We start from the raw sequence: 12,404 nt of genomic DNA on the forward strand, positions 1-12,404 counted from the left end.
CTTAAGATCCAGAGAAGGCAACAGAAACCACTAGACGAAGACAAGACCAGATATCCAGAATTATAATTATCCCAAACCCAGATGCCTAGATGCCAGTGTAAAACACAATCAATAACATCCAAGATAATATGTCTCTAGGAGAGCCTAATAGACCCTGAGAAATGTGATTTAGTTGCAACACAAGATAAGGACTTCAAAACAGTTATTGTAAATAAGATAAAGCACATTAAATAAGATATAAATAAATTTATTAATGAAATCTATGAAAACAGAAACAGTGGAATGAAATTAAGAAAGCAATATAAGGCAGGAAGGTGAAAATGGAATCAATAAAGAAAATCCAAACTGATGAAAAACTGGAAAAGAAAAATTTAGAAACTTAAACAGGAACCTTAGAAGCAAGCCTCACCAACAGAATACAAGAGATAGAAGAGAGAATCTCAGACAGTGAAGACAAGATAGAAGAAATGGATGCCTTGGTCAAAGAAAATGTTAAAAAAAAAATCTGGGACACTATTTAAAAAAAAGACCAAATTTATAGATAATAGGAAAAGAGGAAGGGAAGAAAACAGAAAATATTTTCAACAAAATCATAGAAGAAAACCTAACGAAGGAAGTGACTAACAAGGTGTAAGAAGCATACAGAACACCAAATAGACTGAACTATATAGTGATATTTTGTTTCTGATCTAACAAATAAAGCTTGCCTGATGATCAGAGTGCAGAGCGAAACCACTGATTAGCCATAGAGGCCAGGCAGTGGTGGCACACACCTTTAATCTCAGCACTTGGGAGCAAAGGCAGACAGATCTCTTTAGGTCAAGGTCACCTTAGGCTACATTAGATTGATCCAGTCTCAAAGAGAAAGAGTTCCAGGTGGTGGTGGCTCACATCTTTAATCCCAGTACTTAAAAGTCACATGTCTTTAATCCCAACACTAAGAAAATGGAAACAGGAATGATACAGATGGACAGAAAAAGGAATGTAAGGTGAGAGGAGACAGGAGTTCAGATGCAGTCAGAGGATTCTGTCTGAGCAGGCAGTCAGAAGTTTGGTAGAGACAGCAGCAGTCTCTCTTAGGCTTTCACCCCCTAATATCTGACTCCAAGTTTTTATTATTAAGAACAACTAAGATACATGCTGCAGAACCCGAAAAGAAATTCCCCAAAACACAACAATCAAAACACTAAGCACACATAACAAAGAAAGAATATTAAAGCTACAAAGGAAAAGAACCAACTAACATGTAAAGGAAAACCTATTAGAATAGCACCTGACTTTTCAACAGAGATTCTAAAGCCAGAAGAACCTGGACAGATGGTCTATAGATTCTAAGAAACCACAGACACCAGCCCCGACTATTATACTCAGCAAAACTTTCAACCACAATAGATGGAAAAGAAAAGACATTCCACGGTTAAAAAAACAAATTCAAAGAGTATCTGTTTACAAATCCAGCCCCACGGAGGGCACTAGGAAAACTTCAACCTGAAGAAATTAACCATACCAAGAAAACATAAAGAATAAATAATCCCAGGCCAGTAAATCAAATGAAGGAGGAAAATGCCCCACATGTAAACAAGAAAATAACAAAAATCCGCAAACACTGCTCATTGATAATTTTCAACCTTAGTGCTCTCAGTTCAACAATGAAAAGACAGACTAACAGATTGGATATAAAAAAAATTGAATCCATCCTTCTGCTGTATCCAAAAAATACACCTTAACATCAAAAATAGACATCGTGCCAGGGTAAAAGGACAGAAAATGCAAATGGACCCAATAATTAAGCTGGTATATATACTTTAATATCTAACTTTAAAACAAAACTAATTAGAAGAGAAAGGGAAGGCCACTACATATTCATCAAAGGAAAAAGCCATCAAGAGGACATTGCAATTCTAAACATCTATACACCAAACACAGGGCACCCGTGTTCATAAAAGAAACACTACTACATCTAAAATCACATATTAACCCTCACAGCGTGATGATAGTGAATGACTTCAACACCCCATTCATGCCATACGCAGGTCATCCAGACAAAAGCTAAACAGAAACACTGGAGCATACTAATGTCATAAAGCAAGTAGACCTAACAGATATTTACAGAACATTCCACTTAAACACCAAAGAACATGCCTTCTTTTCAGTACCTCATGGAACTTTCTTCAAAAGTGATCACATACTTGGATACAAATCAAATCTAAACAGATACAAGAAAATTAAAATAACTCCCTGTATCTTGTCAAACTACCACATATTAAACCTGAATATGAACAACAACAGAAAGGTTACAAACTCATGAAAATTGAACAATTCACTACTGGATTAAATATGTTCCAAGAAAGAAATTAGAAACTTTATAGAATTAAATAAAAATGAAAACATAATGTACCCAAACTTACGCAACACAATGAAGGTAGTTCCAAGAGGCAGTTCATAGCACTAAGTGCCTACATTTAAACTTTTTGAGAGGTCACAAATTAGTTACTAACAAGACACCTGGACACTCTAGAACAAAAAGAAGAAATCACACCAAAAGGAGTAGAGAGCAAGAAATAAACTCAGGGCTGAAATCAATAAAATAGAAACAAACAAACAAAGCAATACCATACAAACAATCAATGAAACTAAGAGTTAGTTCTTCGAGAAAAACCAGTAAGACTGACAAACTTTTAGCCAAATTACCTGTCTTATTGCTTCTATTGCTGTGATGAAACACCATTCCTGAATGCAAATTGGGAAGGAAGGGGTTTATCTGGCTTACACATCCACATCGTAGTCCACTACTGAAGGAAGCCAGTACAGGAACTCAAACAGGGCAGGAACCTGGAGGAAAGAGATGATGTAGAGGCCATGGAGAGGTGCTGTTTACTGGCTTGCTGTACATGGCTTGATTAGCCTTATGTTTTATTTTTTTCATTGTTGAATTGAGACGACTGAGGTTGAGAATTATCAATGACCAGTGTTCGTGGATTCCTGTTATTTCCCTGTTTACATGTGGGATTTTCCCCTCCCTCTTTTGATTTGCTGGCCTGGAATCATTTATTCTTGTTGGTTTTGGGGGGTGTGGTTAATTTCTTCAGGTTGATGTTTTCCTAGTACCCTCCATAGGGCTGGATTTGTAAATAAATACTGCTTGAATTTGTTTTTGTTTGTTTGTTTGTTTGTTTGTTTTATGGAATGTCTTTCTTTTTTTCATCTATTGTGGTTAAAGTTTTGCTGAGTATAACAGTCGGGGTTGGTGTCTGTGGTTTCTTAGAATCTATAGACCATCTGTCCAGGTTCTTCTGGCTTTAGAATCTCTGTTGAAAAGTCAGGTACTATTCTAATAGGTCTTCCTTTACATGTTGGTCTTTTTTCCCAAGTCAACCAGTCCAGGATGACACCACCCACCGTGAGCTGGGCCCTCCCCATCAATCACTAATTAAGAAAATGCTCTGCAGTCTTGCCTACAGCTGAATTTTATGAAGGCATTTTCTCAGTGGAGGTTTCTTCCTCGCTGATGACTCTAACTTGTGTCAAGTTGACATAAAACTAGCCAAGACCTTTTAAGCCAAAGAAAGAAAATCCAAATTAACAAAATTAGCATTAAAGGGGGGGCAAAACAACAGATGCCAAGGAAATCCAAAAAGAGAATCATAAGGACATACTTTTAAAATTCTGTATTCCTCCACATTGGAAAATCTAAGGGTCATGGATAATTTCTCAATGCATACCACCAACCAAAGTGCAATCAAGATCAGATATTTTAAAGAGACCTGTAATGAAACAGAAACTGTCATTTAAAGTCTACCAAACAAAAAAAGTCCAGGACCAGAAGGTTTTAGTGCAGAATTCTACCAAACTTTCAAAGAAGAATGATTGACAAGCCTCCTCAAAGTATTCAACAAAATAGAAACAGAAGTAACATTGCCCAATTCTTTTTGTGGAGCCACAGTTACCTTGATACCCAAACCACACAAAGATCTAACAAAGAAAGAGAATTATAGACCAATTTCCCTCATGAACCTGGATGCAAGTAATCTCAGTAAGTATCTGTGGGTTGAATACAGGAATACATAAAAAAAATCATTCACCATGGTGCTGGAAGGAACTCTGCATGCTATCAAAGGAGAAATGCAGACAACAACCCTGCTTCGATCTACAACCATGTTTGCATGGAAGATATGCTAACACAATACTCGCGCATTTGTGGTAGTAACCAGTCAACATCTGGTTGGATTTAAGGCCCACTCCATGAGACAAAACCCATCCCTGACACTACTCAGGTGCTGTGGGATAATGATTTTGTACACTGTAAAGATTTGCCACTAGTATTAGTTTAATAAAATGCTGATTGGCCAGTAGCCAGACAAGAAGTATAGGTGGGGCAACCAGACTAAGAGAATTCTGGGAAGAGAAATGGCAGAGAAAATCAGTCAGTAGCCAGATGCAGAGGAAGCAAGATGAAAATGCCTCACTGAGAAAAGGTACCAAGCCACATGGCTAAAGATAGACAAGAATTATGGATTAATTTAAGTTATAAGAGCTAGTTAATAATAAGCCTGAGCTAATAGACCAAACAGTTTATAATTAATATAAGCCTCTGTGTGTTTCTTTGGTATAGAATGGCTGAGAGATTGGGCAGGACAGAAACTTTCAACTATACGTAAGTGTCAGAAGCCTGAGACTAGAGGCCAGAGATCTACAGGAAAGTCAAATGAAAGACCTACTAAAAGAATTTAGCAATCAAATGACTCCTGATGGCATTCTGCTACATTCAGAGATCAGTGTTTTGCCCAACCACCATCAGAGGCACTTCCTCTCGCAGTAGATGGGAACAAATACAGAGACTGGACAATGTGCAGAGAGTGAAAAAGCTTTTCACACCCAGTCCTAAATGGGATGGGACGTCTCCATGAAATCCCCACCTCAGGCCTCAGGTGACTCTGTGGAAAAGACTGTAAGAGCCAGCGGGAACCGAGGACACAAGGAAACAAAGCCTTCTGAACACAGCACCAGTAACACACACATGAACTCCCAGAGACTGTGGCAGCATGCACAGGTCTGCACAAGTCTGTACAGGTCTGAGCCAGACTGGGTACCAGATGCCTGTTCAGTTTTGTTCTATAATAAGAAAGAGAAAGAAAGTGTGGATTTGGATATGAAGGGAGGTGAGAGGACCTGGGAGGAGAGAGGAAACCATGATCAGAATTTATTGTATGAAAAACAAATCCATTTTCAATAAAAGAAAAATAGGGATAAAAGCTTTTTTAATCCATTTATTTATTTAGAGATAGGCTCTAACTATGTAACCCTGGCTGGCCTGGAACTTCCAGAGATATGCCTCTCTCTGCCTCCCACATGCTGAGATTAAATGCATGAGCACCATGCTGGGCAAAGCAAACTGTCCATGAAAGAAGAAACAGCCTACAGCGTGGGAGAAAACCTTTACCAGGCACATGTTCATCCAAGGATTATTATCTAGAATACACAAAGAACTCAAGAAATTATATGTCAAAAAAAGAAAAAACAAACAGTTCAATCAAAAGTGTGTCACAAAACTAAACAGAATTATCAAAAGGAATACAAATGGCTAATGGATATTTTTAAAGTGTTCATTCAACATTGTTAGCCATATGGGAGTGGTAGGAAAATAGATTGATATAGCCACTGGAGGAATCAATGTAGAGATTCCTCAAAAAATATAAACATAGAGCTATCATGTGATCTAGCATTACATTCCTGGATATATATATATATATATATATATATATATATATATATATATCCAAAGGACACCAAGTATCTCCTGGAAAGATACTTGTACATCCTTCTTCATCGCTGCTGTATTTACCAAAGCTAGCAAATGGAGTCGGCCTAGACATCCATCAAGTAACAGATATTGAAAATGTGGTGCTTATACACAACAACATTTTATTCTGCCTTAAGGAAAAATGAAATTTGCAAGAAAAAAGATTCAAGTGAAAATATACTATGTGGGTAACCCTGAACCAGAGACACATACGGAACCTGTTCTCTCATATGTGTGGACCCTAACTTTGGAATTTTGATTTCTGTGCTTAATTTGGGGTGTTTGTAGAGGACAGGAAACTAGAAAGAGACCATGACATGTGGTGGTGGGGCAGGACCTAAAGCATAAGGGAACCCTAGAGAAATACCGGGAGTTAAATGTTTAAACAAGTGTAGGGTGGGGGCAGGAAGGCAGAGCATTAACACCGGAAGTGTGAAGACACTCATGGGACCTCACTACTTGGTAAGCTACCTTAAAAACAAAATTTTCAAAAAGGAACTGTAACACAGGTACCGCAGCTACGCTCAGAAGCCGTGAGTTATTCAATGAAGATCTCAGTGTAAAGTGTGGGAGACCACGTTACACGTTATTGTAGAGTCAGGAAGACCCTAGAAGCCTCCAAAATTACAGAGTAATGTCAATGTTCTTTACTGTTCATCCCAGCAAGGTAATAAGACCCCATTGCAGAAAACACCACACGCTTCAGTTACAGAGCATAGAGAAAGAAATCCAACGGGAAATTACTGAAAGCATCCTTCCCGATGACATAACTCACATCGTGCTGTGCAGGCTGCTGGGCGGTAACGTCATCGATGGAGCTTTAACTGCCCAAGGATGAGCCCTACATGCTATGGTACTGACCGTTATGCCACACCCTGTTCACGTATTCCCAAAGCAATGCTGCTCTGGCTTCTGGGGTCACACAGACTTAAATAGGTCCGTTTTTATTTACTTATTTACTTGCTATTTCCTATTTATAGATATTTACATTAAACTTCAGACAAGGATTGTTATATCTGTCTTGCATTTCTTAGATGGCTTTGTGGGGTGTGTGTGTGTGTATGTGCATGTGTGCAGTAGATGTACATTTTACATGGTTAATGCATGTATGTATGTATGTGTGTGCGTGCATGCATGCATATGTGTGCATGTGTACATAAAGGCCATTGCTGGGTGCACCCTAGCTCTCTTGCCACTTTAGAGAAAAGATGGAATACATCATGAATTAGTGTGTCAGCCTTGCTCAGGGACCATGCTAATCTTTCTTGTATCATCCCAAGTTCAGTATATAAACTGCAAAAGCAAGACCTGCCTTAGTTTTGAGAAAGGATCTCTACTGAACCCTAAGATCACCAGTTGAGGTAGTCTGGGTAGCCAGTGAGCTCTAGGGATCAGCCTACCTCTACCCTGACAGAGATAGGGTTAGAAGAGCATATTGCCCCACTCAGTTTTTGTGTGGGTGCTGGGGATCTAAACTCAGGTCCTCGTGCTTGAACAGCTGACAATGTACATAGTCCCCCGACTTCTCATAATGATGTATATAACTAATATCAGGGTTTTTTTTAAGTACCTGGCATTAAAGGCACTTACCTTATAAATTAAATGGATTAACTAGAACAGAATAAGTGGTAACTAATTGAAATCAATCCAGAAGTCGCATTGCAATAGCCTCCATGGACACATTATTGGAAACCAAAATTGATCTCATTTTAGTTCTTCACTCTAGAGTCCCACACATGGCTACTTCAATAGGATGACCTCACTATTGCATCTCTCTCCTTGCAGTTCAAATAGTACCCTCTAGATCCTCTTCCCATTGTGTCCGGGTCAGATTTTCAGGAAAGATTCTGGTTGGTCAAATCAATTATCATTGTTCTTCTACAGATATTTGTGTCAGGACATTGAATGAGTTAACTGATTTCCCTCGGGACCGCAAAGAGCACAGGTAGTATCATGTAAGAATCCACGCACAAGTTCCCTCCATAAGGTATCTGTGAGAAACGACCAGCAAACCTGCTCAAGCAGGATATCCTTCTACTGTGAAGTAAGACTTTCTCCCCACATTAGCTTTCAGCAGAGATTAATTACTAGGCATACAATAAATTCTCAAATGTTATATTTAACTCTATGTCTTAAAAAAAAATTAAGTCTCAGGCTAAAGAGATGACTCAGAGGTTAAGAACACTGACTGCTTCCAGAGGTTCTGAGATCAATTTACTCCAACCATATGGTGACTCACAACTACCTGTAATGACAGCTGGTGCCCCCTTCTGACCTGCAGGGATATATCACATGCAGGCAGAACACCATACACATACTAAATAATAAATAATTTTTTTAAAAAAAAGTAAGTCTCTCTTTCCCCCTTTTTGAAATTACAATATAATTACATCTTTCTCCCTTCCCTTTCCTCCCTTCAACCCCCCCTACACCCTTCCTCCCTCTCTTTTAAATTCATGCCCCCACTTTATCAATTGTCATCAAACACATATGTGTATACACATATATTTCTAAATATAAATTGCTCGGTCTGTATAATGTTGCTCACACGTGTGTTTCAGGGCGGACCATTTGCTATTGGACAGCCAGTTGGTGTGATCTTCCCAGGGAAAGACCATCTCTCCCTCTGTCACCATTCTTCAGTTGCTGTAGCTCTTTGTGGAGGGTTGAGACCTCGTGGGCATTTCCCCATTCACGTCTATTGTTGTTCTTGTTCATTTCATGTTTACGCATTTATGTTGGTGAGACTTTCAGCATATGAACCACAACCACCACCAGTATGGCAGATAACCATCAGGGTACAATAATGGTACACATTCCTTCGTGGCAAACATCAGCTCTCCAGTTAGACTTAAGGTCCGCTTAACAGGTAGGAAATCTGCTGTGGAGTAATTCTCTTGAACACGGTAAAGATTTGTCACTCAAATCGATTTAATAAAATGCTGATTGGCCAGTAGCCAGACGGAAAGTATAGGCAGGGTGACCAGACTAAGGATGTTGGGAAGGAGAAGGGTAGAGTCAGGAGTTGCCAGCAAGGCACAGAGGAATCAGAAGATGAACATATCCTGCTAATAAAGGTACCACCATGTGGCAAAGCATCAAGAAGGAATGTGCGTTAACTTAAAGTGTAAGCGTTAGCTAGTAAGATCCTGAGCTATTGGCCGAGCATTTGTAACTAATATAAGCCTGAGTGTGCTTATTTGGGAGCTGCTGGTGGAACAGAAACTTCCAAGTTCAGAAATTGTGCCTGGTACTAGAACTCAAGCCAACTATTCAAGGCTAGGGAGGTCGTGGATCTTTGAGGAGAACCTATGATCACTTACGTTAGTTATTTAAATGCTGTTTAAGTTCATTTAGAACATGTTTCCATTCTTATGTTGATGCAAAGTAGAACTCTCACCTCAAAGGGCAAAAGAGATTGCTAATTCTTGAAAGAAATATAAGTGACCATGACCCAGGAATGCAGATTTAGACTGACACAAATAACATGCTCAAACATGGAAACAGTTTCATGAAATTCTATAGTTACAGGACAAAATAAACACATAAATCCAGGCGTTTTTTTTTTCATCACATCAGTTGAAATATCAGTTAGGCAGCTACCAGCAAAGCGGAGAAATCCCGCTATAGTCACAGGTACTCTCCGGTGAGATAGTTGGCATTGGAGTTAATAGAAGTCTGCTGTGAACACATTCCAAAGGGTTTCACAAGACAGTTGCAAGAATTTTAGGTCAGATATGGGTATGAGAATGAAGAACTAGTAAGAAAGCAAAACATATTCAAGATAATTTAGCTCTTCTAGCATTCCAACTCTCCATCAGTCTATCTGTCTTATAGAATCTTTGTGGGGAAAAGGGGTGCAAGTGTGTGTGCTGGTACACAGTCTCCATAGAGGTCAGAGAACAACCTTGGAATTTCATTCCTCAGGCACTGTCCATCTTCCTCCTTCCCTCCCTCCCTCCCTCCCTTCCTCCCTCCCTCCCTCCCTCCCTCCCTTTCTTTTTCATTTATTTTATTTTTTGAGAAAAAGTTCTTCCATTGGAGTAAAACTCATGAAGAGGGCTAGGCTGCCTGGCAGGGGAGCCCCAGGGCACCCGTTCATCTCCACCACTCCAGCACTAGGGGAAGAAGTGCACATCAACATAGCCATTTTTTAGGAAGGGGGTGGCATGGTGGTGGTTCTGGGCATTGAAAAAAGGTGCTATGGAGCCATCTCCCCTGACTCCCAACCTTGTAGAACCTTTAACGGGAGTGTGGCTGTTTTCTGAGAATTTGGTTCACTTTTATCTGTTGATTTTTCCTTGAGCTCTTCATGCTGCTGACATGTGTTGCTTGTTATGCCTGGCACCTTTCCCATGGCGTCACGTGAGTTCATACATTCACCTTACCACACAAAGTGCTATGTTATTCATGTTTAGCAAGAAGAAAACTTAGGCACAAGGAATTTAGACAATTTACACGGGATTCAGAAGCTGAGTAGGAACTGGAACTCAGGTAAGACAGCTTCCAAGCACTAGATTTTAACACTAACCCATAACATCTTTCAAATATTAGTTAATATCACTAACATTCTAATAATAAGTAATACATGAGAATGACCATTGGGACTTCAAACATAATACCCCAAAGTATGCCGTCATGACATGCAGTACTTTGAGAAGGTCCCAGAAGCGAGGTCTGTCCTGACCTCCTTCTTATCTCTCCAGTTCCCACTTGGGTCACAGAAAATAAAACTTCCACCCAATGAAATGGGTAATCTAAGAATCCCTCTCTCTAAACTAGTCCTCAAACCTAGAAGGACTCTTTCACATTCCTTCACTTTTCTGTGGGAGGTGTGGTAGCAAATGATTTTTTTTTTAACCTACATACTTGAAAGCAGGTCAAAAGTCCCCTCATTCCAGAAGTCTTCCCCATGACTCTTGGATTTTCTGCCTTCTTACTTCAATCTGTCCCTGTCAGATCCTGGTCTTTTTGTCCAATCCTATGTCTCTCAATTCCTCACCCATCTCATCAGACTTAGCATAGAAGCACACGTTTCCACAGCTCACTGGGTCGTTCTTTCTGGACGGTTGTTACCTCATTTTGTGTAAAGTATGTTTATGCTTTTATCCTGTAGAACTTTTTTTTTTTAATACAGGTTATTAGCAAAGAACTCTAGCAATGCCTGAAAAAGTGGTGTATTTTTTTTTTCTTTCATGGTACCAAACAGTGAACTAAAAGTATACATCCTTATGTCCTTCAAGGTCTGTTCTCTTGCTATGGTCTCAGTCTCACATCTGCCTCAGCGATGTTGCCTGAAGCGAAGCTGTAACTTTCCCTCTCAACACCGCTGCAGGTGCGCCCCACAGGGCTTTGATACATTCTAAATTTGTTATTCAATTAAGTAGACTTTCTCATTTCCATCGCATCCCATCCACCCATATTCTTGGTATACTGCTCCGATTATAGACACTGGGAATGTCTTGTTCACTTGCTTCCAGTTCAGTCTATTATAGCCAGTGAACAAACAAACAAGCATAGTGTATGAGATTTGAACTTGTTGAGTTTTTACTTTGTGGGTCAACGAACTCAGTATTACTTTCTGTATCCTGAACATCAGGTTTTCTGTTTTTCCAATCACTCCTAAGAGCTGATTATGGTTTAGAGGTCACTGGGTATACAAATCACATTTAAGGGTAGGCCCTATGCCCAACACTAGATGGCCAATACAAAACTAACTCTATGGTATTTTTCGAGATTTTATTTCTCATGTTACTTTGTTTTGGCTTTTTTTTTTTATCCTACTGGTCTTTTGCTTGTATATTATGGTTTCTGATTTTGTTTTTTACGGGTTTTGTGTGTGTGTGTGTGTGTGTGTGTGTCTTTCTGTTTGTGCTTTTTTTGGTTTTTTGCTTGTTTTGTTTTATTGTTTTTTTTCCTGTTTGTTTTCTAAAGAGAAAAGAAGGCATGAATTTCAAAGAGTGAGGAAGTGGAGGATGATCTGGGAGGAGATGGGGCAGGGAAACTGTGATCAGAATATGTTGTGTGAAAAATTATTTTCAATCTTAAAAGGTATCCTGGTTATTCCACAAAAGAAAGAAATTAGACTTAGACAGTTTGAACCAAAATAAAATTATTTTTGAATTTCATGATTGGTGATATCAAGAATCAGTCTCTTTCCCCACAAATTAACTTTCCCACAGATAAAATATTTATGGTCTTTTAACATATGTATTTAAATTTTTGCAGTCTTCTCCTCAACCCAAAGAAAATCACCAAAGGTAACTCTCACTCAGTAGTGACTGACCCTGAAGACCTGATCAACTTTCTTACCTCTTGAAGTACTTCAAAGACAAGTTTCGAGTTTAATTTTGTCATTATAAAATAATTTTTGTTTATGATTGTACCAGTGTCTGTTATATGGGTAGATATTTATATGAACTGCTGACATGCATGTTGTTCTAAATAAGACCTTAAATTGTTAATAAAATTAATAACAATTAAAATGTACCTAGTTGTCAAAAAATTCCCTTCTTCATGCATCTCTCCAAAACTACACCATTCAGCAATAAGTTTTAGCTCAAATTACTTTCCTTTCTCTCTTCTTGATATTCAAAATGTAGTA

At 38.9% G+C, this 12,404-nt stretch overlaps 1 non-coding gene across 1 annotated transcript; it reads right to left on the minus strand.

The window, feature by feature from the left end:
* Positions 1-7,002: 7,002 nt before the first annotated feature.
* Positions 7,003-7,109, minus strand: LOC125396417 (U6 spliceosomal RNA). The gene has a single exon (XR_007230797.2). It is a non-coding gene; the product is annotated as a U6 spliceosomal RNA (small nuclear RNA).
* Positions 7,110-12,404: the final 5,295 nt, after the last annotated feature.

The sequence above is a fragment of the Myodes glareolus genome, chromosome 8 (assembly GCF_982192425.1).
Source record: "Myodes glareolus chromosome 8, mMyoGla1.1, whole genome shotgun sequence".
Classification (NCBI taxonomy): domain Eukaryota; kingdom Metazoa; phylum Chordata; class Mammalia; order Rodentia; family Cricetidae; genus Myodes; species Myodes glareolus.